This window comes from Opisthorchis viverrini, assembly GCF_000715545.1.
Source record: "Opisthorchis viverrini unplaced genomic scaffold opera_v5_182, whole genome shotgun sequence".
Lineage (NCBI taxonomy): Eukaryota > Metazoa > Platyhelminthes > Trematoda > Opisthorchiida > Opisthorchiidae > Opisthorchis > Opisthorchis viverrini.
The window spans coordinates 777791-804309 of NW_008751838.1; positions in this window are offsets into that span (position 1 = coordinate 777791).

The window sequence follows — 26519 nt, forward strand, 5'->3', positions numbered from 1 at the left end:
ACCGTGGTGTCAAGTCTGATGTCCACGAAAGGCGGAGTTGAACGTTACCTGCAACAGAATTGGTTAAACACCGAAAGAGGACTACCAGGTTTTATTTCTGGAGATATTATCGTACCTATTACAACTTACCTCTAGAAACAATGGTTTAAACTAAGTTTCTGTGTGTGCTAAAATCTGGAATCTTATCATCCTTCTTCCGACAGTTTCATTTTTAAATCACAGTGATGTTTCTCCTACGCAGTTGAATTACTAGCAGATAAATTGTACGGAATAAGGCCTGTGTTGAATGAACGGCGTGGCTCGTTCCTTGTGCCACGTGAAACACTACTCTATTCACCACTGAATTCGCCTTAGAAAATGGCTGTATTCTTGCAAGGTACAGGTTGAAGCGAACAGCCTTTACCATGAAAGTATGCATGAATTCAGGTTTTTTGTATGATTGTGAATTCAGAGGTGTCGTTGTTCACACTCCTAGTTTGGACTCCGTTACACAACCCAGCGCAAGTACGGGTTACTTGAGTATAGAAAAAATTTATGCCAAAGGTAGATAAAAGGAAGTACATGTCACTATCTAGTACTCCTTTGTTTATTTATCGGGAAACATTTTAACAAAATGACGGTCAGTTAAACCCAGTTGATTTTATGCAACCATGGCAAAAATATAGATTTAGCTTAAAAAACTGCCCTTTATCGTGCGTTATTTGTCAGCTTCTGCCAGAAAGAATGCAAGAACATTAAACGGCATCCCAAAGTGACAGCTGGGCGGTACTCAGCTCAGCTCAGCTCAGCCCAACTCAGCTCAGCGTGGTACTATAAAAAGAAGACGTGCCTCCACTTAACTTACCAAATGCTTTTGAACCTATCAAGACCAGCATCATCCAGCCTGTTATTGTCTCAAGAGGCTGTCGGAAGTTTACAGCCTATCCCATAGCTCTGTTCTCAAGGGCTTTTGAACTTGAATCTGTCTGCAGGTATTTCTGCTCCAAACTGGTTTCAGAATAACAATCCATTCACACACGTGATTCGTTGCCCATTACTTGGTCGTTAGCTTTCAGTCCTGAGAAGACCATTCAATTTAGCTACGCGAATTAAAACTGCAGATTATTCTAGTTGTAAAAATGACCGATCAACCAAAAGAAGTTTCTCACATAACAGAGTGTTTGGTGAGTGACCGGATCCTGTTTCATGAGAGTTTGTGTCTAGAATGACTGATCATATACAGCGTGGACCGGAGAGGTGAATTCTACGGCTATCGCTCTAATTGCTGACAGTTTTGAGGAAGTCATTCCAAGAAGTAAAAAAAATCGTATACTTCAGCCCTGCGGGTACCTCTCTCACTCATCGGTTGATTAGTGATCCAACTTATGTGTACACCTAGCTGGTATGCGTTCATATGGCACGGATCTCCTTAAGACCGCTCAGCTTGTTAAACTCGTAGGCACTCTGCTGCATCTAAACAGACAGCTGTCAAATAATTAGACCAAATGAGAAGAGTTACCATTGTCAACAGGATCTGTTTATCCTGAAACAGATATAAGAAAATGAGAATACGTATGTCCGTTTTTTTCTTTGAAGGAGTGTAGAAAAACAAATAGAGGAATGTTTAAGACCCAAGCTCAAAATTAATGACATCACCAGGTATTCATGATTGGGTGCAAACGGCGACTTTCGAAATGTCAAATAAAGTGGTGAACCAACTTGTTTACTGTCCATACTGAGTTATGAAGAACAGTACTGATATCTTTATCTAGACTGCTTAATATGTAAAGCGCGGGGTATCTTTCAAGTCTACCAAATGTCAGTAGACTGTTTTTTTTTCAAGGAGATGAGGAGCAGACAGGGGGTGAAAAACTACTGTGGTGTTAAACTCTTGATCTGTATTCCCACTAAAGAGAGATATTTTTTCAGCGGAACCCTGTGGATTTCGTATCAAATCATTTCTGAAAGCTTATCCAGTTGCTTTGGAGTGCCTTTTGCTTTGTCGAACGGTGAATTACTGTGAATTATTCTTTAAAGTTTTCCCTGGGCCAAAAACTCAATGGGCCTACTCAAACCCTTTTATCCTAGAATGAAAACATCGGGCTTGTAGTATTACGAATATAGCTCCGCTTGTAATTAGCCGAAATACGCATGGGATTCATTCAAAATTCCACAGCCGGTCCAGCTTTTTAGTTGAACGCTACATGATTTAGTGTTTTCTGATATACCATACTAATGATTATGCGTTATATAAGCAACCTGATGAAACCGGTGGGCACTCTACTAGAGGTGATAAGCCCTTCATTTGCGCCGAACATTTGCAGAAGAAAGAGCCCACGAATGAAAAAAAATTTCACTTGTTTGGATGATTACCCGATTTCCTGATAACAACTGACAAGATAAACCACGGCATCTTTGTCACGTAGTTGTACAAAACTATGCCCGCAATATACTGCGAAATATGGATAATTTGACCTTAAGAAATGCTGTCTGGGTAGTTTTGAGCTTAATAAATATAATCAGACTAAAAACAGTGTATTTCAGAGGAGCTGCTTTCGTTTGTTGAGCAACGATAAGCACCACCAGATAACTGTAGTTCAGAATCCTTCACACTTGGTAGTTCATACTGCTGATGAAATCGGTTACGGTGCTGTTCTGCATACACATGGACTAATCATGGTAGGCATTCTCTTGGGCTTGTTGAATGTTGCTCCATAAAGGTGCTGTGGATACATATCCAAATTTACTGGAAAACCGATTTCACATTCGTTCGATTAAACATTGTCAAAAAATAAACAATTTTGTGTGACTTTCTAACACCTCAAAATGCATTGACGACAAATGAACTCGTATTTCTAGGGCCATCTTATGCTAGATACCCACTGTTTTTACTTATTCCCTGTTCATCACGGAACGAAAACAAGTCAGGCAGATGTACGCATGTGAAAATCAAGTCGTTTTGCTTAATATGCCCAGCAAATGTGTTTTAACATTTCTCCTGAGGTTTAATAGGTAAAACATGATTGTTAGAAACGTAAGAATAATGTGACATAATACGTGAGAGAATCAATACAGTAAGCATCCCTGATACAATTTTATGCTGAGTACTAGCATTCACAATGCTGAATTGTTTATATTACGTAACTCTCTGGTGGCAGTCTGAACTTATAAATCTTGAAACTGCATGCTTCTTTCCATCCACTAAGGATGGGTCCTCACTGGACTGAGCCTTGATGGATTGGACCATATGCTTGGTGGTAACGTCCAATGTGATGCTTAACCTCACCGCTTGACAGTAGGAGTTCTCTGGAAAAACTTTTGCGATTACCTACTAGAAGTTAGCTGGGTATCTTGGGAAATCGACAGCTGACTAAACCATGAAACACATGAGACCCCACGCACTTTGTTGACAAACACGTTGGAGGTTACCGATATTTAATCCAGACAATTTAGAGAATAGACGTATTAAGAGTTGCCAATAATTTACAATCATTTACAAGACATGGTTTGCATGGCACGATTTCGGTGTACATCCAGACCGATTTAGGTAAAGAGGTGGTACTGTGTAGGCACCGGCAGACTGGAAGAAAATCAAATGCACACGTCCTTCATCAAATCACACATAAATAAAGTTCTGATGAAGTTTGTCTATTCAGATGCGTGATGGTTATCCTGCTTCCTATGTATACCTCTCTGTTATGCTACACTTCACTTACAGGTGATCCAAGACTAAATACACAACACCTCCCTTTGACCGACCTAAAATTTTCGTCCCTGAAATCCTAAGAAGCTTATGACAACCTCACTTGAAAAAGCCATTCTAATATTCTCACCATCTTTAAAAGTGATCAGAGAGAAAACCTTTTATAAATATTCTTTTTCATATATATACGTCTGAAGTAAAATAGAAAGGCATTTGAAATACTTATATTGTGTTTGTGTTTCGTAATTTAACCAATTTCAACCAAATTACCACAGCGACGAGGTTGAACTCATTTAAAGCTTACTATCCATTTGAGGTACAAATAAACCGAGCCCGCAATCTACCGTTCTGGTTCATCTGAGTTAAACCAGCTTATCAAGTTTTTGATGGATAGTGATAATTACCCAGCCAGAGGCTTGGGAAATTTGCAGGTGTTTATGACCAGGCAATGATTGGAGGGTTGCATTATGTTTTCGGAGGGAACAGGACGGAATTCAACATTTCAAATGAAGAGCAGGCGTTTAAGAGAAGCTTGGTATGCACTCTGTGAATTTATTGCTGGGCAAGGTTCCGCTTTTGACACAAAAGCTTCGTCAGGCAAAGTGAGTAAGTAAGTAGGTTGATTGGGTTTCAAGGCAGTCAGGGAACCGTAAGATTGTTCATGGCTAACCGACTTGACCAGTGCTGGGTGTCAGTCTGATGTTCTTGTTCTTCGGTTGGTGTGGATGACTAATATTTACGATAGATTGGTTATAAGGAGTGGTCTTCATGTTGAACCCGGATCTCTTGACTTTGCTTTCTCTGTCTAGGGAACCTTAGTGAAATATTCCTTTTGGGGTCGTTCGCAGATTTTTTTTCAGCTGTGTTCGTGAGGGGTGCCGGATAAGGTGGGGGTGTTTAATTGGATCTTTACTTGGCATTTGGTACTTCTACACCCAGACCATTTTGCTGATAACTAGCGAAGCTTTTGTGTCAAAAACGAAACGTTGCCCAACAATAAATCCACCGATTGTTTACCAAACCTCTCTGAAACGATTATTACTCAACTGCTCTTAAACATTTTCCAGTTGATTGAATAGCAATGACATCTATTTCGTTTGTGAGTTTTGGACCAACAATGGCTCAATCAGGCTAAAAAATCAATGCTTACACCACAGTCACTACGTATACGGGTTGAGCTAAATACTTGGCCACCTCTATAACATTGTGACCTATTCAACAAGTGCTTCAAGGACTGATTGCTACGTCACCTTCATAGTCGTCAAAAACCAAGCTTGCACATACCGTCGGCTTTCCAATTTTTCCTTGGAAGCTTGCTCGTTCTAGTTGCAGTGACCAAAGTAGCAACACAACCCGCAGAAACAAAAAACCTAGCAATCAACAACTAACAATGAAGTGGAGTGAAGAAACACTCCTTATTGCTACAACTAAACTTGATCGCTGTTTTATGGCCTCTTCGAATTACAGTTGACACACTCGAACTCGGTTTTTCACGTCTCACACTTTTGAGACATTCAGTAAACCAATTTACCAGAGTCGAAAATTAGTGTTCGGTACATAAATCTGCACAATGTGGACTTGTTGTGGATGGCTTCTGTGGAGCATTTGTTGTTAATTTGTGAAGTGTACATTGTACCCGGATTGACGAAACGGTGATAATTGAAAATTTAGCAGAAATTCAGCAATGTGTCAGCAAGTTGCCCTTCATTGATTAATTCGTGTTGGCCTCGAAGCTTTATTTATTGACTCCCTAATTTAAACAAATGTCTTACGAAGCCAAATCCTATTTAGTTTACACATGTTCTTTGGTCCACATCGTTTTCGGGTACCGAACTTTTGTTTCCACGGTGTTCAAACAAAACCTCTTGGTGTCCGGGCTGCTGTAATGTAAAACAGACTCACTTTAAGCCAGTTAAATCTTAAGTTTCAAGTCACATAAACCATTGTTGTGTGGATCATGGGAATGGACACGATGTCCAGATAATCAAATCTGTATTCCAACAACGGGCTTAGGGAGAATGCGCGTAAAAGAGGTTCAGATGAAATGAGTGTTTGTTAGCACCGCTTTGCATGTGAATAGGTGTAGGGTTTGTAGATGAACAAATAATGCAGGATCAGAAAAACAACTAGATGGGCAGTTGACGATAATAAAATTTGGACGATGAAATGCACCGATGATTCTCCATTTGTTTTCGCAAGTGGTAGACTGCTTTACAACCACAATCTCACTAGCGGCACGTTTATCATGATAGACTTCGTGCTCACAAGTGCAAACTGACTTCAGTATACGCAATTCAGTGACTTATCTTTCGATGAAAAAAATAAACCTATGTAAAGAGTGCGAAAATACGATACAGAGAGGCGAAACTGAGGAAGATCAGGACATCAGCTACAAAATCAAAATACGTTTCGCGCACAGACGTATTATATGGACGCCTTAGGTTATCATGCCAGAAAAAAAAGTCAGACACGCATGGGTGTCTATTACTTCAAAATTGCTGCTGTAAGGCCCGTAAAGAAGGACCATCAGTGGAGAGCCTTTCAACTTCTTCCAAGTAATGCTAGGTGACGAATAGAATCCGATGTCAACGGATCAAATGATGATATAATTGCATGAATTGTGAGCCTTCTTGCCAAAAACCACATTTAGCTGTCTTCGACTGATACTACCTTGTTATATATATATATATATGTATATACATATAGTGTAAAGCATAATAAATGTCCCCAACTTTTTACAACGTTGTCTTGACGCATCAAAGCAAATTTCTTAAGTTACTTGAGTTCTCACTTGCTTCAGCTTAGTTTCTCAAGGGTCCCTTAGTAGCATCTCCATTTCTTTTCAACCTTATATTATTATAAGTTATTCTGTCGTCTAAAATCAATAATAAGTATTACCCATTCCCCATTAGTTGAAGCTAAGGAGGTAGCTTCGGCCTAATCTTTCAGTGGTCTGTAGGGAGCCTAACCAACACTATGCAGTACAGTTATACTCACCTCACCCGAATAGGGGGAACAACTAGTCTTCAACCATGTGATGGTGAAAACATTTGCAAACAGAATTTACTTTTCTCGAAGACTCATGCGTCTTGTCGCTAAACAACTGATTTCGGATCGCTTTGCAGCACAACAAGAATAAGTCGGCAGTAGCATGTTCGGGAAAAAATGGTGCTAGGACTTGGTAGAAAATTGAAGAAACATGAGATTCTGTGGCCATGATTTAGGATTGACATTCCAAGCAACCGTCCACCAGAGAAAGCAGTGAGTTGTTTACGTGGCTCTCAGTGGAGGAGATTTCTTGGTTGGCAGACTTCGCCGTTTAAGTTCAAACTGGCTATAGTAGGTCGGTGTGCTTCAAGATGTATGCGGGGTTTTCACTTGTCCGCTTTCGGCATCGTGCTGATTAAACAATCTGAATGGTCATTATGCTGTAAGAGGCTTATGAAAAGTTTGTATTCTTCTGGTGGCATTTTCTTCTACAGGATACTTACACATTCACGTTTTGTTGCTTGTCAAATTAATGAATATCCCTTAACTGGCTTTGTGGGATGTGACACTACCGGGGCACTGATTTTCACCTCAGATTTACGTCGACCCGTAAGGCTTCTCAACTACCGAGACAAGCTTTTGCCGCATTTTGACAGACTATTAGGTTCACATCATGATTCTGTGGGTAATAAAGGCATCTGAGAACCAGAATCATGCTCATACAGAGATGGGGTGTAAGTACACATTTACTAATAAATATCACAGCATTCATTGCCACGCCTCCATGCATAGGATGCTATATGTCCATCTAAATAAGGAAGAACAACGAGTTGGCTGAAATTTTGATAGACATTGACAGTTTATGGATTTAACCACGTTCAATGTCACATTTCATATAATACACTGACACCGTCAAGTGACTGTGTGAAGTGAATGGAATATTCACACGTGGTTGCCAGAAAATAAGCTGAATGTCGATGTGATGGCTTTTTACACTTTATCCTATCTTTTCGTTCCAGTTAAGTGTTCCAAACCATCAGCTACTGGGCGTTTTGTCTCAAACTAGCCTATGATGTCACTCTTTGATCCAATGCTTTGCATTTAACTTCTTCAACGCTTCCAAAAATACAGTTACCAGTGATAATAAGCTGAACATTCACTGTCTGGCGGTTGTTCTCTGATTTACATAAAGGCCACCATACTATCTTATGCGTGCTCTATCTCAAGGTTAGTTGTTAGTACAACAATCGTTGACTTTGAGAGCCTAAAATTCAGAGTGATGATGAATAAATTCTGACACTTTTACATTAACCACTATATTTAAATATTCCCAAATTGTACAGCCTTTCATTAAGAGTACTCAATATTTGCACCTCCGTTAAGCCAACTGAATAACTGTGATTTCAAACCGCACGAACCATTACAATAACAGCATTGGAATGGGTTGCTTTTACACCATTAGTCCAAAGATGTAAGCGAAATCACACTTTCATGAAGGAAACTACTCGCAAGGTTGCTGAAAACTCTTCGACGGCAAATGACCGGTTTCGCTCTTCTTGGGGCCGATTAGGTAGCCGCAATCCCCGAGTTCCCGTTAACCTCATGTTCCAAGTGAACCCAGATTGGACTGTTTTCGAGAAATACACTCATTTGCAGATCATTTTGGTTTCTACGAGAGGATCACACTTTAACCATTGTCCTTCTTTTCTTGTAAGGACCATGGCACGCAGTAGAGAGAGAGATGGACAGAATCTACTGACGGAATCCATTTACTTAGCAAATATGCGAGCAAACATTGATCGAGTGGCGCAGAACAACCTGTGAAGAAAATCAGATAAAATAACGTTGACTGCTTCTCACCATATCATTCACATTCGGTTAAAAACGAGGGTGTCTACAAAACCGAACAATTCTGATATCTTCGAAGTTTGCTTCGTACATCGTCTTACAACCTGCCTACGATAAACAAGGTAATCTATGTAGCAAATATACCTCAAAATAATGAGGTAAACAGCAATCGCGGGAATGGAAAACTATCCCGGGGTTATGCTTAGTAGTTTTGCAGATGCAAAAAGATGGGAGCACTGCTGTGGATGAGCTAAACAGCTGCTTTACTAATTAGCACATTGTATTTGTCACTCAGTGACCAGATTCACGTCTTTAAAGCAGCAAAATCAAGCCCCTGTTTCAAGCTTCTGTGTGACTAACCGCATTAGCTTCATTGGATATTAAACCTAATAATAGTTTAGCCGTGGCTAGATAAATTATAATCCATACTTGAGCTAAATAAGAGCGAATAAATGACGGATCGCAGAAAACCTTGTCTACGTATTTGGAAACTGGAACTCCGGCTTGTTTACACCATGGTGGTCATGATGTTCCGCAACTTTGAAACGTTAAATGTAATATATGAAAACTCCAAACTCCAGTGAAATGGGTGGAGGTTTTAACTAATCATTTTTCTCATCATTCACGAACAGTGGAGTGTAAGGGTAAACCAATACCCTACGTTAAAAAGGTAGAAAATGTTTTGTTATTTTAAACAATCCAGAAGTGAAAAAGTGCATGACTAGGTCTACCTAATTATTTTTGGCTAAATAAAAAGGCAGAAAAAATACGGTGGCGACAATAATATGAAAATGATTTTTATTCTCAAATATGTGTATCTAGGAGGCCAACCAACTACTTCGGAATGTCGGTCACGCTGTGAAAAGGAGTTTGTTCTGACTAAGCTAAATAACAACTGCAGATTTACTCAAGTAATTGGCCACTAGGCCTCGGTATTTATTTTGCTGTTAGTTCCAAGCATACTAGACACAAAGAAGACGGTTCTCAAGGAACTGAGAAATCGAGGTGTCATCCATCTCGATGGACAAATACTGAAAGACTAAAGACGTGTAATCATGTGCCATTCGCCTTACCGGTAGATGGTTTCAGAACTAGCGTGACCCATGAGACTAACGCGGGACCACATTATTTTAATGATATTTTTGAGATTCTTGGAGCATTCTAATGAAAGTTATTCACTGAAAAACAATGGAATGAACAGCTGCTTTCAAATGGAAGTCTTATACACGAATATTTGTAGTGAAGGTCGGTTTAATACGACAACATTTGGAGTAGACTAATTTGCTAATTTTTATCCTGTTTGTCTACGGAATGGGTTCTTTCTGAAGCCACGTAGCAAGTAATGACAACTGTGAATGATTTCTTTGATATTTTTGTAAGAAAGCTTACCTCTCACTCAAAGAAGTTTGGTAGATGTAGTTGATTCTAATCAAATGTTTTTGTTCGACGGAGAATTGAACAGCCTTTCCACTTTATTTATGTACAGTTAACGACATTTTTTCCGAGAATTTTATTAAAATGTTGTGAACTGTGCAATACTGATAATAGCAGCTAAATGGAAACTGGTGGGCGGGGGCACACTCTTCGGCTCTTTTTCGAAGGACGGCATTTGCTTAAAAACCAGTAGACGGTAAATCAAGTACAACGGATCAATTGGGTGACACTGCTAACAAACTACGGAACTGAGCACTACTGAATTGGATTTCCGTGTGCATAGTAATGGTACTTCTTCATAATCATGTCACTCGTTTGAACACGTTTGAAGTGACTAGCTTTACTTTCGCTGTCGACCGAATTCATTACCACCTAAATCTAAACCTGTAAATTATATTTTATAGCTGGCTCCGCCATCCAATACGAAAGTGGCATGACTGGTATTTTTATTGATTTCCTTCATTAAAAGCAAAACTGACTTCCTCTCTGTGGCGGATAAGTTTAGACAAGGGTAAGTTCAATTGAAGTGTTTCAAGAACCTAAGTGACGTGGGCATTACAGTTTGGCGGGACCATATATCAAAAAATTCCTGATGTGGTTGCTGTTGATAACAAAAATAAAAATAACTTATGCTTATGACGTTGCTACTAACCACCATCACTTTACTTCCTCCAGGTCGAAAGTCGCAGCTCATCACTCCCACTGGGTTTACCACTTACGTAACAATATTTTTTGAGAAAAAATGGACCGCCTCACGTGTAAGCGGCCACAACGCTACAAGAGCTGACAAAGGTGTGGCGTAGCTAGTTCGTCAGTTTACACATACACTTATCGATCTTAAAACAGCGGTGAGGTCAGAAGACTATCAGAAAAAAATACAGCGTAGAAAGTATAAAACAACTTCGTTGGTCCAGATTAAATTAAACAGCCGGGCAAATGTTACCGATAGAGTGACGGGCAATTCACAGGTTTTGAGCCGACAGTTACTAGTAATTATTCACTGAATTGCTGTACAAAACCTAGTTCAGATGAAACCACCGGTTTACTTCGATTTACTTCACACAGTGCACGATGATTTCCGTCTTACAGCTGTTCGCTATTTGCGGTGTATCGATCGACAGTTGCATTCCGAATGAGTTTGCTCACAACAAAACAAACTAAGCTTAGATACCTAAAGGGTTTCCGAAAACCCTACAAATAAATCACACCTCCGGTTGAAAACCGCATTGTTCGTTCGCCGAGAAAAGAGATGGTTACATGCAACTTTCCACAATAGATCTCTGCATGCATCAGGTCTAATCACTTGTGACATGTGATTTGCATAACTGATTGAAACAGGACCTGGGCAGGAATGCGCGTTCGAACGTTGAACTTAGTCAACCTGGATTAAGTGATGTTGAAGAGTCGTTTAATCTCATGAACTATATAAACCTCGACTGAAGCAGCCATGTAACAGCCAACAAAACATTCTTACCACAAAGCGAACGTGTGTGGCAACCCCACTGTTTAATAGTGTTTCTCAATCGTTTCGCACATTTCATTTTTAGTTTCGGGAATTTCTAAATATCCCTCTCATTAGCTTTATAATTATTATAGACAGCCTTGAAAATCTAGTTAGGGAGCGTGGAAACGTTTGAAGTTCCTGCTTTTGCAATGCGATCTTGTTCTCAATGACTCGTTTGTGTAGAAGAAAAACGGGTTTTCAGTCCATCGCCTGATATCAAGTGGCTGGACACATAATTTGTTTTAGCCGTCTGGTGACCAACGTAGCAAAGTTCTTAGCCAGATTATTAAGGCCGTTAATCCCATTTGAATGTGCAAGTAGGTATTCCGTTTTTGATGTCATCGTTTTCATTAAAAAATCAACTACAACCTGGTGTTTTGTGTTTATTTTGCGTTTCTAATAAGGGGAGATAAATAGTTAGACTAGGTACCTCAGTGGTAAACAGCGTAAAGGTGCTCACTTTGGTCTGTTGGCTGTCCACAAATGACAGACTATCTGTGGAATTTACATCTGCAAAGGAAGCGGAGCACAGGTTCAATTTTGACGTGCCGTATCCGATAAAACAAAAAAGAGATGGCGTAATCTTTAGAGGGATGCACAACAAAACGTACCAAAAGCCATTTGAATAAAAAAATCTGTTTTCTTGATGTAAAACACCCCCCATGGGATGCTGAAAAGTCAATGACGTATGGCTGTATTCTTCTCCTTCTTAAAGTTTTGTTTGCCTGACATGAATTTGCAATGCTTCAAAACCTAAAGTTGTAGAACACCGTTGTAGACTTTGATAAACAGTGTCGTACCACAACGTCGGGATATAATATATTCTAATCGACACAATATTTGTCATCGATGGACTAATTATCTGACATGATCTATTCCCAGTCTAGTTTCACACACCGTAACGAAAGGGTGGACTTTCTGGGACCTGTGCGACTCTCACTAACATACGCTACGTTCGGCTTACTGTTTAGAAAGTCGATACCTACCGATCTCTCTTTTAAGTGACTTCTTTCCAGGACTGTTGTTTTGTATTGTAATCAGTTTTCCAGAACACCATAAAATTCAGATAAAAAGTGTTTTTATTAACACAAAACGCTTTTAAAAAAGTAGTTTCCTAAAAGACAACTTTCCGGAGTTTAACCTTTAGCAAATGGGCGGTTTGTCGCTCGATATCCACAAATTGTAGACATGCTAATTAGCTATATCCAGATGGCATATGTTTGAAAACTGTTTGACACAAAAGAGGATGACGTTGCAGACCTTGTTTCATGCACCGATAATACCAGTGATTTAGGGCACCCGTTTGTGAACAATTTTGTCTGAACCGGGGGTGATTCAGACACTAAATAGGTTGTTTGGCACATTCATTAGCCCAAACTGTAGGTCTAAGTGAAAGGGCAAATGTTGTGCGGAGGCAGTGTGATGTAAGGAAGCATTCAGGACATTTAAACCGGGCCTCCAAGGGATAGCAGCGCCCCAAAGAATTTAGCTGGAAGCAATAAAATCCCAACAGCGTGACACTGCAAGCAAAGCACTTGCTCAATTCAGTTTTGGTAGGATTATCAACATTATTGCTATTCATCTAACTTATGACAACAGAAGTTGAACAGTTGTAGCACTTTTTTCCGGCAAATTTTTTATTCTGGGCTTACAGAACTAACTAATAGCCTGTTGTTTTGAGTGCACACACCACATGTACCCGACGAGAAATACGACTTCTTTGACCAAAGTACAGGGGCACTGCACACGTGAACTTATCTAAAAGGGAGTGGATGCTGTATTTGCGGTTCACTCACAGGAATTAGAACAGAGAAAAGACTTGAAAGTACGTTTGGATATACAGGATCAAACAATATATGGGTAAACCAAGTCTTGAAACATAAGGAGATGAGATGGTCTTTCTGGAAGAGTATTTCCTTCCAAAAATTTGCGAGGTGCTCGCCTTGGAGGCATTTCCTATCCTCGTTTGTCTGTACTATGAAGGTCATACGTCAGGGTAGGAAGACGAAGACAAACTCACGATGACAGCAGAAAAAGGTGAACAGTCTATCCGCGTAGTGTTCACTGACCTTGAGATAGTCTGGAAGGACGTGCAGAGAGATACGTTATTGGATGGTAACTATATCGGCGCAGGTTGTCGTAGGACAGGATTGGTCTATACATTGTCGAGTAATTTCTATTTTCGGAGGTCAGAACAGAAGCCAATGACAACGAAGTAATATGGTACTAACCATGTAAACAAAATAGTGCGTATCACATCAGTTCGCGCTAACCGTACAACACACACTCACAATGCACGCAAAGCGGGATTGCTTATTTTACTCCTTTTGTACTTGAAACTAGGTCAAAAAGTTAGTTACGAAATTGCTACAATGCAGGTGATTCGTCACACTGGGTTAACCGTAGCTGATATACCAAGATACTATGAAGTCAGTGGTCCGGTTTAAGCGGCAACTAGTAGATGGCTGAATTTGTGAATTTATTCTATGATTGGCAGGGGGAAAGATCCTAGGGTTTAACAAGTTACTTCAAGTTACTTCGAGTATAAATTATTTGAACAAATTCTCCCATTCTAAATGAACTAACTAGAATCTGGCCCTTACTCATGTCAGCGATGGCGACGAAATTATTTAAAATACATTGCATCCTGATGCGTCTTCCCAAAAATTCTTGGTCATTGCCAGTGGATTCTCTTTTTTCTAGTTTGTTCTACCTCCGGACTTCAGACCACAGGTGGTACATCTGACTTGACTTGAATACTCCATGACAAAATCCATGTAGGCAAAGTAAAACAAATCCAATAAATATGTGGTAAGTTGAAGGTTTCATGCAACCACATGGTTATCTACAGCAGGTGTTCTTAATAGCACAAGTAACGCATTTTGTAGACCGGAATCGTTAAGGCTTGTTGAAGTAAAGCATTGGCTAATTAAGTATCGGTAGAAAGCTTCTAATAAATGAATTCATACTGTCATTGTGACGAATAAACCACATTCGATGTTCCGCTAAATCGTCAAATTGAGCTGGAGTCTGTTGGTCACGCATTACCGATTGAGTCTGTAACTCATAATTGAACACCATTATTGAGTTTGCCTGACTGATTACGTCCCAGTAGTCAACCAATCATTGGTTAATCAGTAATTTTTTTTTACTTTTTCGTTCTGCTCTGCTGAGCTACGCAGTTGTGCTTAGACAGGTTCACATTTAAAGTAGTAATTAACTACATAACTGAGATTCAGACAGTTGATCGTGTTGTATAATAATATGACTGATTTTGGGGTGAAGATTGCTTATGATATATTTCTTTTTTTACTATGTTGGTACCAGCATTTAGTTGAGCGTTTGGTGTGTCAGATTTGTCGGAAAATTCTCCAGTAGATCTCCATAGTTTGACTACTGTATTTCTTCTCAACTATAATTTTTTTAATTGGGACATTTGTTAGAATGACAGTGGCATCTACGATTAAAATTCTCTAGACTGCAAGAAAATTCCGCTCTGTTATTACGTCACCCAACGACAAGTTATTTTAAATTCACTTTCATTCTATAAATAACTGACTAGTATAACCCCCTTCTTAAGTATCATTGAGGTCGCTTAATTTTCGGTCAAATAAAACCCTAAACTTTATATTGTGTTCCTATTTGTGGATAACAGTTTGAGGGCTGCTACACTTGTTTGGAGACTGAACTTTAGAATTAGCTACAGAAACTTCGTCGCAACAGTGGAGTTCCTCATATTAAGCCGTAATACGATTAGTTAGACGTCAGTGAACTGAGTCCGGGGTGTGTTTGAAAGGCAATTTTAGAGCATCCTAATAAACTCGTCATCGTCTAGCAATGTAAAATGGAGGATTTTTGAAGAGTGAGAACTTCTCACATGCGTTTAGCGCGCTGCGCCCCTCCGCAGAAGTCGTGTTGCTTAATCGATAGGACGAACATTCAGCGGACGCATTGCATTCACGTACGCACACGCAAGAATCTTTGGCTGATGCTGCAATGCACATACGATTTCACTCACATCGCCCATGTCAGTGCATGTGTTTGTGGCATATTGGTCTCAAGTAAGAGGCTACCCTAATTAACATTCACGGGTAATGTAAGCCTTCGCGCAAACGGGTTGGACGATCAAGGATCGAGTTTAAATTTCGACGTCATTCTTACGTCACGAGGTAAGAAGTCGTGTGACTTGAGTAAAGGATTTCTGAAAAAAACTACTGAATCTGAAGTGCTTGCAATCTGAAAGTGGAAAAGCAGGCAGTAAATTCATTACCGACCGGCCAACTAACTGAGATGATTCGTTCCGCTCGGTAGCTGACTCGGCAAGAAACAGAAGCCGTGGATTCCACCTGATAAGTTTTGGCCAGATTATGACAGCATGCTTCGTCAGCTTGTCGAGAAATGCAAGTATATACAACACTTTACATTGCTTATAGTAGCACGTGTATGCATCCAGGTGGCAAATTATACAGTCAGTGCTAGTAGATGGACTTTGAGTGAAACTGGAAAGCACATCCTTGAAGGCTGAAGACAAGTGGTAGGTCAACGATACAAACAGATCCATGACGCTCACGTGCTCGTCGTAAATTCGTACAAACTTCCAATTGATGATCACGTTATTTGACTTACGCAATCTGAAGATGATTCACCGCAGTCTATATCCCACAGATATTTGAACGTTTGTTCTAAAGATTCAGTTACGCTCGGAGAAAGGGATTTCTCGGTAATCTTGGCGTAACTAGCTTGTGGATACACTGTTCTGGGCACGTTCGGAAATCGAACTCAGTTGACAACTGATGTACATTTTTAGGGACTGACGGCGAATCAAACCCTTGATAGTGCCTTTGGTAACTTACCCAAACGACTCGGTAAATTTAATTGCGCCAACCGTTTAGCGTTTTAATTTGAAGCTCACTGGTTTCGAACGTTACATCTAACTGTTCCAAATTTTTGTTTGGTCCATAAAATCACATTACCAACGTTTTCCACTTCAATTTAAGTGATACCGTACCCTCTTTTAGGCAGAAAAACATCACGCTAATCCTGTACAATGGTATCAGAACGACATTAGGATTGCCCTGAGACCTTCAATGCTAAAGGTTGTGGTCATATTTTTGGTGCCCTAAAATGGTACAACTAACTTTGAATTTGTTTGAATTTATCCGCTTGTACTCACACTGCGACAGAGAGTTTCAAAGAAATGGATGCATCCTTCACTTGTGTTGTACTCACTGACTATTCCAAGAACAACCTTGATTCAAACCAAGTGCCACATGGAGAAACTGTCACGGTAAAACTAGTGTCTACCAAACATTTTAACCTATTGTACATAACCATGTGTGCGAACGGTTAGAAGTATGAAATTGTAACAATAGGGTAGGTAATTACCAGCGCAACAACAGCTTGGAATGCGGATACTTGTCTCATTCCTATCGGTAAAGTAGATGCAGAATCAAGAATAATCGTTTTCCCATACCCGGAGGAGAATTTAGTCTATGCCAAGAAGTTTACAGCCGTCCCGTTTTTATTGGAAAACATAGGGTACGACCAGCGCAACAACAGCTTGGAATGCGAATACTTGTCTCATTCCTATCGGTAAAGTAGATGCAGAATCAAGAATAATCGTTTTCCCATACCCAGAGGAGAATTTAGTCTATGCCAAGAAGTTTACAGCCGTCCCGTTTTTATTGGAAAACATCTGCATTGAACATCTCACGAATCGCCAATGGAGTAGAACCTATTCCGGTCATACTTTGAATGTCAAAGTGTTCGATCACCAACGGCCAATGAGAAGTCTGGTTAATTCGAACAGTGTCACTCACTTAACATTCATGCAATCCACTGCAGTTGGTCACATGTTGAGTGGCTGCTAGAGCAGCAAGTTCTTTGACGGGAGGTATGTTAGTTATGTGAATTATGTTTCCTACTGTGCATGATATTTCCAGCCATATACATATTTTTGAAGATAATAGGTGACTTCGGAATTTTGCGATGGAGATTCAACGTCACATTCTGTTAGAAATAGTGATCACCACCGTATTTCCTCCTCGTTTGTTCAAACATTCCAATAGCCGCGGTTGTGTCGCATTATGTATTAAAGTAAACTTGATATTTTGATTCAGCTCACTCTTTACGGCATGTGCCATTAGCATAATTGCTTTCAATAAGGTGCAAATGTAGCACTGAACACAGCACTTTGGTCTTCGTTACCTTGAACCTTGAGTAAGATGTAGCCTGATCATTTGTTCTATCATTTGCACTTTCTACGAGTGATATCTATGAAGAAACTGTTGGGTAACCATTTGTAATTCTGACCTAACTTAAGTTTCGGTAACTCTTGATCCTGTCGGTTTGAACTCAAACAGTGATTTATAGTAATATTAATCACTGAACTATTATCAGTTCTAGTAGACCATCGTACCGGATCTGATGCTTGGCTATTGGGTTTCTAAGAACTGACACAAACGGCTCCATTTTTCGGTGGATCTCAAACGTCTGGTGCGATAGCTCGAATGTTTAATGCGCATCGAGTTAATAGAACGCTAGCGCAAACTCATTTCTTGGTGCAAACTAGGAACAAGTTCTAAGAGACAGCAGGTAAATTTTATTGGTTACCTCAAAGATAGTATTGACGATAGCAGATTAGTCGGCATTTTCAACCCAGCTGATGCCAACTATGCAAAAACAAGAAAAATTGGTCATTTTAGGGTTTAATGTTCAAATATGTGTTTCTGAGAGCAAGGGCATTATTTGTTAGTTCTGGTTTTGGCATGGGTAACATTTGGGAAACTTTAACTAAAAAGGGAGCCTGAGTAGAGAAACGTTCATTCGCGTACCAATTTGCGTTTGACGGGTGACTCAATTCATCTCCACCTGAATCTCCTGATTATGATGTTTTTCAAACAACTAAATGTGCTGCACCATGCCGCCTCATGCTTCAGTTGCTACGATATTCGGGATGTCAAGATACATGTAGAGACCTAATACACTACACATAAAGCTAGTGAAACCTCTTTGACAGCTCAAGACCGGTTTTGATCTTCTCACGGTTTATCGGGTAGGCATATTCCTCATGTTTCCTTCAACCTTATGCGCCTCATGCTCAGTTGCTACGATATTCGGGATGTCAAGATACATGTAGAGACCTAATACACTACACATAAAGCTAGTGAAACCTCTTTGACAGCTCAAGACCGGTTTTGATCTTCTCACGGTTTATCGGGTAGGCATATTCCTCATGTTTCCTTCAACCTTATGTTCTGCCTAAACGCAGATTTCACCATATTAGCGAAATACACTCATTTTCACACCAGCCTGGTTCTGAAGGGAGATTCACTTAGACTCTTTCAGAGCTGGAAAGCCAAGAAGGTGATGCGTCATCATATGAAGCGCTTTATTTGCAGCTGTGCTTAAGTAAAGCCTTCGAAACTCGGTAGTTTGATATTGCCGAAGGTCATCTTACCATGGCTGAACCAGAGATACAGATTCACGAAATGTAGGCCAAATGACCACCACGTAACTGCATACATACTTTGGGGATCCACTCATGGAATGAAAGACATTTTTTTACCACTTGATACATTTCTACGACGTATGCTCCTGAATGAACTAACCTATCTGAATAATAATGAACAAGAATGTGCACCTTTGGACAGAGGAAAGAAACAACTAAGGTATTGGTCAAGTTTTCTCACCAAACCGGTGGTCTCCCATACTTGTTCATGCTCAGACCCACTGGAAAATTCTACCAGTTCTTTCATCCTCCCTAATTTTGCAAGAAACAGACATTACCATGACACTTTCGCCACTATTGTGTTGTTTATGCATTTGATTGTCTGCTTGAAAGTCTCGCAAAAGACGTGTTGAACTTCAAGTAAACGATTCACTTGCGCTTACGCAGTATCAATTAATTTTGCAATATTTAGCATTTCGGTGAAAGATCCAAATCATATGTCGCGGTTATCACGAAATGAATGTTTTTGATTTTTTTTTCAGGAGCAGAATATGAGAATTCTGTTTACATTTCCGTTAGGATAAGAAAAATAGGCTGCATGTCATCAAGAAGGCTTTAAGTAGTACAAGTATGTATTCACTTCGTCTGTTCTTTCATACAGTAAACTCTTCATTGAAATCTTCATTATCACTAGGATTCCAGAAGCTCAAATCATCAAAGACGGTTGATAAAGAAAAATCAGGGCCGCGGGTCTTCATGTATAGGAAATCTTTTACAAGACAGCTGTATTGGCTGTAGATGGCAACATTCAAGTCACAGAAATGGGATACGAATAGGGTCTTTCCATAACTCAGCACAAATATGCCCTTTACATTGGACTAACATCCGTTTCCGTATTTGCCTCTCACACTGTTTTCCCTGATGGACGGCAGCGTAGTCAGTGCCACATTGTTGAACTGAATGGCGTCTGCAGCCACAATGGTAGTCTCTTTCCCAAAGGAAACCACTCACAAGGTGGCTGAAAACTCTTCGACAGCCCACGGCCGGTTTCGCCCTTCTTGGGGCTCATCAGGTAGGCGCAGTCCCCGAGTTTCCATCAACAATATGTCCTACTTGAACCCGAATTGGACTGTTTTCGAGAAGTACACTCATTTATAAATCACTTCGCTTTTCACGAGAGACTGAACTCGAATATCGTGCCAACTGAAACATGAGGTGGCTTGTGTGCAGCACATTCATTTGTAGAATATCATAAACGAGAGATTCAGTTGGGTCTCTCGTGAAAACCAAATTGATTCCCGAATGAGTGTATTTCTCACAGTGGACGTCGTTCACTTGGTGTAAGCCGGAGGTCATAAAACTGACCAATGGACCGCTGATAGATCGATAGCGATCAGCATGCTTATTTGATGGCATATGCTTACCCGTTTCAATTACCAGGTGCTTTATGTTCTAAATGTTCTCAAGCTTGTTAGGGTCTCTGGAGCACAACTGTTTTGATCTACTTAGGTTAAGTCATCAGAATATGGTGCCTCAAATTTTGCCATGCTTCTGTCAGCGAATACTCATTTTCAGGACTTTCAGAAACAAGACTATCTGGACCTAGGGGTAGACCAAGGGTTGTCCTGTCTTGAAAAATTGAACGAATCTTTTCTCTCGGAAAACTGAGTGGTCTGTTTCATAGTTGACTCGTAAACTTTCTCAAGTCACCAATAACGGAATCGAGCGGGGTGTTGCGTGGGTGTATATATTAGTTCCTACGGTGCATTTGGAGGAAAGATCTCGCACAAATAGTGGGGCGGAGAACAGTAACAGTGACTGTTTACTTTTTAGCATTCATAATCCGGACACCGAGGAGTCTGCTAATCCATGGCCACCTAAGGAGTTTTGGCTAACCCGCGCATCTTCCAAGCAGCTGGACTTAATCGTCTTCGGAACTGTTGATAAAAGTTCTAGGTTTATTCATTAAACGCAGTCCTAATTTTAAAAAAATTCACTCTCAGGTTTACCGATCGAAAAGCGGACTGATTCCACTTTCAGTCAAGCTACTCCTTGGTTTAGGGAAAGTGAAACCTCATACTTTTGTATTTTACTGAGTAGACATTTCGATGGGAATAATTGGAGATAAGTGTTGAACACTTCCTTGGTTGGCAAGTCGCTTTTAGCCCAGGGCCGCCATATCGATTACACACTTTCCTGTTCCATCAAAAAAACAAATAAATGGGCATTCAAGACAGCACATTCAGTTAGAGAGTTTGTGTTCTACTTTTCGAACGTTCTACGAAATCAATTTTAGTGTCGGAAACATCTATTGCATTCGATGTAACCGCGAAACTGTTGGTGGCCAACCCAGTCTACGATGCACCAGGATGAATTCAGGTCTTAGAAACACCTTTAGTTACCTGGAAGGTATTGTCATGAGGTGGTCAGATTAGGAAGATGGCTAAAGGCCATCTGCCACCACTGCCATTATCATTTACGATCTTTCGTATTCCTGGAACTGAGTGAACGCGTAACCCTGTAACAACTGTCGTTGACGTTTCTGGTGGAGTAAAAGTGTATAACATAAACTTGAGACTTCTGTTAAGATTGCTCTGTTCCCATAAGTGAAGGGATCCTCCCCTGAAACTCATAACAGAGAATATATATATATATATATATATATATATATATATATATATGCAGACATCGGCCAACTTCGACGAAGATTGTACAGTGATCTCACATGCACGCACGTCCTAAAAGCTTCGTTCCGCTGAGAATCCAGAGAACATTAGTGCCCCGTCTGCTACCGGGGGAAGTAGTATACATTTTGTACGCAGTTTTAGGACGAACAGACAGGGTTTCAGGGAAATATTTGCAAACAGGCACCAAAATATGCCGCGCATAATTTACCTCGTGGCCCTTTCCACTCAAGCGTGCTTTCCGAAAATGATGGTAGAATAAGAACTCTTTTCAAAGACAATGCAGCATTTGAAATCGAATTAAAACTAAAAGCTGTATTCAGCGGTCACCGTTTTCTCATAAAACATCTCAGTGAGAAGCATCTTTGTCAGGCCTAATCTGTTAGACCATAGCATTGTACCGCCTTCTGTATGAACCAGTAGACTAGTCGAAAAACTGGGCAAATATTCAAATAGGTTTCTTGACACACTATTTTGAGTATTCTCAAAGAACTGGAGCTTGTCAATAACGGCTCAGTCTAAGCTTCTTTCCGGAATAGGGGATATCAGGTTAAAATTGCGACGGTTTTTAAACCTTTTTATAAAGCTCCAGTAAGACTTTCAAAACCAGCTATAGGCAGGATTTTTTCTATAGACAGGATTTTTTGTCACTACCAAATAGATTTCTTGACACACTATTGTGAGTATTCTCAAAGAACTGGAGCTTGTCAATAACGGCTCAGTCTAAGCTTCTTTCCGGAATAGGGGATATCAGGTTAAAATTGCGACGGTTTTTAAACCTTTTTATAAAGCTCCAGTAAGACTTTCAAAACCAGCTATAGGCAGGATTTTTTCTATAGACAGGATTTTTTGTCACTACCAAAGTCATTGACATACTTATTTACAGACGTCAACTTTGCTTTGTGCTGAGCTGGCTCTCACGTGATCGGAAAATCACGTCTTAACCTTACGTAATTCTCAGACGTCATGTCAGTTCAGACGAATAATTTAACCTTCACCATTGATTTTTAGTTTGACCAGTCCTGTCCCACTCAGCGTGATTTATCTGTCATATATACGTGTCTGAGCCAGTGGAGATGTCAGAAAGGTTGCCTTTGCTGGCGCCACGTAATTGCTTATGAAGTCATGGAAGCTTTCCACAATATTCGAATAACCCAACTCTGCAGGATGTGAAAATGAGCCCACTTTCACCACCATTTCGATACACTCTGGTATAACCTAATCTAAAAAAGTGCGGAAAGCTTAGATCTGAGGAACGAATAAGTTCTGGGCCTTGATACCATCGGTAATGTGTGAGCTGTAGAATGGTGTGAAATATAGTTATAAATGGGGGCAACAAAACTAGGAGGTAGACCAAGAAGAACCGGCACCCCAAAGAAGGGAAAACGCGTTTGGCCGTTACAGTTTTGGAATGTGGGAATTCTCCAGACGGAAGCAGGCACAATCACTGCCTTTAGATTAGGACGCCCTGATTTGTGTTTTCATTAGAAAGAGCCTATTGTCTGGGATAATCTGACTGCAGAAACTGAGGAGTTGTATCCACAGTTGAAGCATTAAACTAGTCAACAATGAATATCTTTTGCAGTTACCTAACTAATTTTTACGGGAATCCGGCGACCACTTTACTGCATTTGGAGTTGAGAGGTGTTCATCAAGTGATGTCATCTTTATTAGGCAACTATTAAACAACACGATAAAATACAAACAACGCAGGTTTCAGTGTGTTCCGATAGCCGGTCTTTGTCAAAGATATATCACAAGTGCATTCAGCTTGGCTGATCAGATTTAACTTCCGGTTGCCGGATTTTCGAACGACTGTCAACCTCAGATGGCAAGAACAGTCTTCATGACTTTCTGTCACTTTATTTCCCCCTAGACTTGCCAGTCACGTTCTGGAAACACTATCGAATTGCCTGGTTTGCACCCCCCGGGTGACTTCCTCATTGAATTACTTTTCGTTTGACTTGCGAAAAACATAAAGAAATCCTTTTTGCTGTGTAACAACTTGACATTTTCTTCTCCTCATATACAGCTTGTATGGTCAATTAAAGCACTATGGCGGCCCATGACCGGTTTTTTCTTCTTATGGGTCAACAGGTAAGCATAACTCCCCTGCCTTTCTTGTCCTTATGTTCTACAACAGGACCAAATCGTGCGACACTTGCGAAATGTAGTCATTTGTATTTATGTCGCTGTCAGCAAGAGGTGAGACTAAACATTTCCGTTATAATATTGCCCAAGTGAATGTGCTGCACAAGGTCCATCTAGTGTTTTAATGGTACACGATCACACACTACTAATGAGGTCACCGAAAAATCTTTCGCGGCATATTGGGGACTACCTTGTTAGAAAAGCCCCCCGAAATGACGAAACTGGTAGTGTGACGTCAAAACATTTTAGATCTATCGAGGAAATACACTGTATTATCCCGTATACTATGCTAAATGAAACATGAAGCTACCTTTGTATAGCCGTAAATTTGCATTTTCGTTCCGGTTGATGTACAAGAAAACACATGCTGCCTCCGGAAAAATTAGTTCGCATTCAAAGCAGAGCAGCATCTTTGCATGCTTAAGCGAAACTCAGTGCAAAAATTTCGAGTGGATTTTCAGACATTTGGATAATGCGGATGGCGAAACATGTGCGGTATGTATGTATGTGCGGTTCCGCGTACTGGGACAGAATATAGTAAAAAATCTTGATGACATGAGTCAAGCCTCACTGCTGCTCAGTTCCCATAAACGTGTCTTAAAACCATTTTCTCTCAATCCGATCACATTCATTCCTCGACGCAGTTTGCTCTTTCCGTATGATCTTCATTGCCCTAGCATAACAGGACTTTTATTTTAAGTTTTGAAGGCAACTTTCTTGTGCCTTAAAAAGTGTATGTATTTCAGACTGCAATCCACCCCCCTTAATTAATGTCATTGCTGAAACCAACAGTAGACGCCTGTCTGGCCTCGATTGATTTGTGGCTACCAATTACCAGTAAATGACTTCTGCATTCACGTCCACACACCACTTGTTCACTGACATGATGTAATTAGCTGTTCACAACCCAAGGCATTTCGCACGCTAAACATACACAAGAGTTATAATGAATGCATTCAGTTTTGCTACTAGGATATTAGCATACTTTGGCTGCTGTCGCCAGCTCGAAACCGCACAAATTATGAATTGAACTAATTTTGGACGTATCATTTTGGTGATCAAACGTCAGAGCATTCAAAAAACCAATCGAGAAAAACTGTACCTTCCAGAAATCCTTATATATATATACATCTTTATATGGGAAAGAAATCTTGCTGTTATACTATATTCACTGGCGACGTTTGGTGAAGATGCGATTGAGTGTATTCTACTCGGTTCTTTGAGATCTTGGTGGTCCTGAGAATGGTCGTCAGAAAACCATACTCAAAACGATTGACTAGCTTTGGGCACCATTGGTCTGTCATGTTGTTATCAAGGTGTAATGCAAAGCACTGCGGCACATGGTGCACAGATGGTGGGCTTCTGTGAGTAGTTGACCAAATAAACAGTAAATATCATTAGTTCAACTAACACAATTCCTCACAATGATCTGAGATGCATTGTAAAAATAGGGGTAACTTGGAACGAATGATTAGAGAATCCCAAAACCAAGCTCCTCTGAGCTTAAAGTATGAGCAATGCGTATTCAGAAACTTTCAACCCATTCAGTGTACGCTTAAATCGAATGTAGAGTGACTACAAAAACAAGCAAACAAGTTGTATTTTAAAGCTTTTGGTGAATAGTGAACATAAAAGGACGATTTCTCAAGAATAACAGTTTCGAGAGACTTCCTCAGTAGGGAGGTTCATACGGTCACAGCTGAATCAACTTTAAAGAGACCACTCTAGACAAAGTAAAAAGCAACGTTGTCAAGAAGGTGAGATTCCTGAAAACAATCCTAAAATGCCCCAAGCCTACTGAGACCCTAAAACACCACCAAAATCCTAGTACCAAAGCCATCAAGCTTCACGGCCAGAAAAGCTAACCGCCGATTAGACACTCAAGTGGTTAGTCTGTTCAGCAACAGCCAGCGATGATTACTGTCCTGGCCTATCGTAGAAGGAACGGCTGACGAAGATGGACATTCACCAATCACCGATCGGAGAGCTTAGATTCAAGATCGAAGTGCGCAATAAATACCGTGATGTTACTAGTAACGTTTGTACTAATTTGTTTGCAATACATCCGTTATGTTCCTTGTGGTTTGTTTTTTTCCAACACCACAGTATTGGAGCGGACAGCGATGAGTTCCAGTAAACATGACTTCTTGCGACCATACTATCCTCGATGATCCCAGGAAATGAACGTGCTTCCAACTCGTCCAACCAGAATTCACTAGGAATTTGACAACTGCCCGTGCCCAAGGACACCGTCATAAACATTGCTCGTTCATTGCAGCATTAGTGAAAGATTACTGGATGTGGAAAGTTTGTATTCCTCAGACGATGATAGTTTTTTTTGGGATACTCGAATTGCCTTCTGGACAAGCCGAACTCAATCTGTTATCGACTTCTAAACAATCATAGGACGGCTTCACATGGCGGTCATATACCCACCGTCGTAAACAAGAGATTCAGCTGTATTCAGCTGAATTGCATCGGCTACAAATCCAATTTCTTGTGCGAATGGGAGTATCTGCGTTGATCATACTTCTAGTGTATAACCTGGCCGGTTTCCACCTCATCGGACGCCCTTCAACTGTAAACGATGAGTACTGCTGTGTCATACCAACTCCATAGGGAACACCTAAAAATTAAAAGGGTAACAGATTGCCGCTTTCCAGCTTTACCATCCACCAAACAATTCCTCAGCTCCGGATTGAGGTTCTCAGTAAGTCTATTCCGGTAGAAACCGAAATAATATGAGAGTTGAGCTAAGAGAACATTGTTATTCAACGA